Source organism: Solanum stenotomum, chromosome 6 (assembly GCF_019186545.1).
Source record: "Solanum stenotomum isolate F172 chromosome 6, ASM1918654v1, whole genome shotgun sequence".
NCBI lineage: Eukaryota > Viridiplantae > Streptophyta > Magnoliopsida > Solanales > Solanaceae > Solanum > Solanum stenotomum.
The window spans coordinates 13429143-13433129 of record NC_064287.1 but is presented as its reverse complement, the minus strand read 5'-3'; the positions used below and the strand labels follow the sequence as shown (position 1 = coordinate 13433129).

At 29.9% G+C, this 3987-nt stretch overlaps 1 pseudogene; it reads right to left on the bottom strand.

Annotated features, from left to right (window-relative positions):
• Positions 1–2228: 2228 nt before the first annotated feature.
• LOC125868498 (UDP-glycosyltransferase 75C1-like) lies at positions 2229–3628 on the bottom strand (annotated as a pseudogene).
• Positions 3629–3987: the final 359 nt, after the last annotated feature.

The following is a 3987-nucleotide window of genomic DNA, read 5'->3' as shown; positions in this document are numbered from 1 at the left end:
TTAAAAACTTTTCTTTATATTGCTTTATATTGAAATGCGTTAAGTTGAGTTAAGTTGACTTGAGTTGAGTTGAGTTGAGCCTAGGTATGTTCTTTTAGTTCCTTTCAAGCTTATGTCCTATTTTAGAATTCCCCTCGCATAGTTGTACATTCAATGTACTGATGCCAGTTGGCCTGCATCTTATTATGATGCAGATTCAGGTAATCAGGATCATCATCCAGTGCATTGTTGATCCAGTTGAGCTTCAAAGTTGTTGGTGAGCCTCCTTGCTTTCGGAGGATTCCCTTTATCATTACTTTATCATTTTAGTTCATTAGTATTTTGGGGGTCTCGTCCCGACATCCATCTCAGTTTTAGAGGCTTCATAGATATATAGTCAGTTAGTCATTTGTCTTTACCTTGTTATTGGCTTATGCTCAGATTTGAGCTGCCACTTTGGCTAAGTTAAAGGTTTGTTTTCTAAAGCATTATGAGTTTAGCTTGAGATATTTGATTATCTTGCATTTGAGTTCTTTTTATAATGCTTAAATTCTTCCGCTGAGTAAGTAAGACAGACCAACGGTTCACTTTGGGCCAGCAAATGTTCTAGAGTGTCAGTGCCGCCCAGAGTATAGGCTCGGGGCGTGAGAAAGGGGTACCTTTATTTACATTTGATTGGATTAACTTGACTATTAATTCTGACTCACGTGACTTTATAAAAGAATTGAACAAATGGAACTCATGAATTGAACATAATTAGAATCATCATCTTAGCCATCAGAGAAAGGAAGAAAGCTTAATCCTTCAACATTTAAGAGTTTTTTTTATTCTACTGAAACCTGATAAACTTATGGTTAAAGTGACTTAAATACCTAAACTGATTGATAGTTTGAAAAATTGAAAACATGGATTAATTTGTCCTTTGCATGGGAATAGTGCTATAAGAACATGAGATTCTTCATTTTTCATTTTTTTCATGTTTTGGGTGGTGAAAAGAGAGGTATCCATGAAGGAGATTGAGGATTTTGGGAAGGAGAACTGTGTAAAGGAAGAAAGTGTTTTTGAACTGGCTTGATTACAACTAATTAAGGTCACGCATACTATAAAAAATCTAATGAATTTATCATATTCTCTAAGCATCTACCTTAAATATTTATATTTTGATTTTATATAAATTTTATTAAATAAAAATATATCAAAATTTTACTCAAATTTTTCTGATGTTCTATAAAGTATTTTGAATTCTTTGTTATACCAAGAATCAAAATTATTATTTAGCAAAAAGTAACACAGGAAATGTGTGAGTACTTTAGAGTAATAATTAACAAAAAGAAAACATAATGATAGCAAGTAGTATGTTTTATTATTAGAGATAATGTATGCTAACAACTTACAGTTACAAAAGCATGACATAAGTATATATTCGATTATAAATTTTGCTTTTTAAGAAAATAAGGGATAATGCATAAGTACCCCTCTTGAACTATGACCGAAATCTCAGCTACATGCCTTGATTTAATTAGGATCCTGTTAGCTCTCGTACTCAATTTTTCATATTCCTACACATTTTGTGCTGATGTGACACCTTCAACCAAATAAGTTTGTTATGTTTGCACACACGTGCCTGTAACATGTGTAAATATTTATTTTAAAATTTTGTTTTCAAAGCTTTTTATTTTATTTTTTAAAAAATAACTCTTTGATATCTTTTTATTTACTTTATCTTGTATTTAAATTAAGTTAAGACACTTATGTTTTGGATTTTTTATACCTTTTTAAAAAAAAATTTACCTTCATTAATTGTTTTTTCTCTTTTATTTTTCTATTGATTGTATTTAATCTTTTTATTTACTTTGTCTTTTCTTTTGATTTAATTTGAAGTTTAAATACAAAAGTCTTATATATAAAATAAGTTAATTTCAAATAGATATTAAAATGAGTAAATAAAATCAAATAAAACATTAAAAAACCCATTAAATTTAAGGACATTTTTTATTTATATTTAACAAAAAAACAAAAATAATTTTCTAAAAATAATAAAAAGTGAAAGGATAAGAAATTAATGAAAGGAAATAATCAAAGTTTTAAGTGAGGAAGAAATTAAAATAATTATTTCAGAAACTAAGAAAATTATTTCATTATGAATAATTTCAAACAAATTCACTATTTTTTTCTGAAACGGAGAACAATCTCTGAAGAAACTAATTGATTACTAGCTATTATATTAAAATCATCTATTCAGGAGTGATTTAGTACTTATTATGACCAAGTAAAAACTCATTAGCAAAAGCCTTGAGATTCACACTTAATGTACCATTTTCCTTCATAGCTTCCTTAGCTAAATCACTCCATTTCTTGACATTTCTTCTCAATTCTTCCCCTTCTTCGCCGCTTCCCATCTCAATCGTGATACATTTATTGAACTCATCTCTTTCCACGACACCATCTTCACTGACATTAACTCTAACACCTTTCTTCCAAATATCTTGAATGAGTTTTGCATTAAAAACTTGATCGTTCCAGAGTGGGCATGCCACGATAGGTACCTCATATGCTATGCACTCAAAAGTTGAATTTCATCCTAAGTGAGTGAGAAAACAACCAACAGAAGGGTGTTTAAGAATTCCACTTGCGAGCACCAATTCACTATCTTCCCCTGCTTTTCAAGTTTGTCTTTGCAACTCAACTTGTCCTCCATCGTTTCTCTATCTTTTCCTTCCCTATTCGCCCAAAAAAATGCCTCCCACATTTCAGCAATCCATGACCAATTTCCTCCATCAATTGACTTGAAATTTTGGAGTAGCTTCCAAATGCTATGTAGATAATCGATCCCTTATACTTTGAGTTAAGCCAATCCATATAATTCTTCCAACTAATCTTAATCATATCAGCTCAAAAAGTATCATAATCAAGAAATATTAAAGGAATGGAAGGCCCAATTCCCACCATAGTGACATGCTTTAAAATTCTGAAAGAATCAAAATCCAAAATTTTGAAAGTGTTCACCAGAACTCTTGGGTTTTCTTCAATATTCAACATTTCAATTTGTCTTTTAATAGACTTAACTGCCCAATTGGTACTTTGCACGTCATCAAACACAAAAGACGGAAAATCAATTGGAGTAAGTGGTGGCAATCCTGGTAACTCTATTATTTTATCCTTAGCATTATAGTTTTTGAAATAATCAGAATAATTTGTGAATCTATATTAGTAAACATCAAAAATGGTGGCAGGTTGGATAAAAAATAAAGTAGATGTGACATTAATTTTTTTGTCCACTAAATTAACCCATTATATGATAATTGAATAGATGACATGTGAAAAAGGGGTACCATTTTTGCCATTTGATTGTATCAAATTGAAAATGAATTTTAACCCGCGAGACTTTACAGATGAATAGAACAAATGAAAGTCATCAACTTAATTTAATTGGAATTTTCTATAATAGCCATCAAAGAAAGGAGAAAAGTTTAATCCTTCAACGTTTGGAAGTTTTTTATTTTACTGAAAGTTGATAGGCTCGTGGTTAAAGTGACTTCAATGCCTAGATTGATTAATTGTTGGAAAATTGACGACATGGATTAATTTGCCCTTGGCCTGGGAATAGTGCTATAAGAACATGAGGCGTTTCATTTTTCAAATTTTTCATGTTTTGGGTGGTGAGAAGAGAAATATTCATGAAGTAGAATGAAAGTTTTGGGCGGGAGAACTTTGTTTTTTGACCTGGCTTGGTTTCAATTGATTAAGGTGACACATATTTATACTAGTAAATAGATGGTTCTAGATACAAAAGAAATCTAGAAAATTCATTATATTCTTTTAATATTCACCTTAACTGTTATGTTTTGAAATTATATAAATATTTATTTAATAAAAAAGTATCAAAAGATATCTTACTCAAACTTATAGAAGCTCCAAGAAGTATCTGATTTATTGTTATTCTAAAAGTAAACTTTATTATTTAACAAAAAATAAAATAGAAAATACATGAATACTTTTGAGTAATTA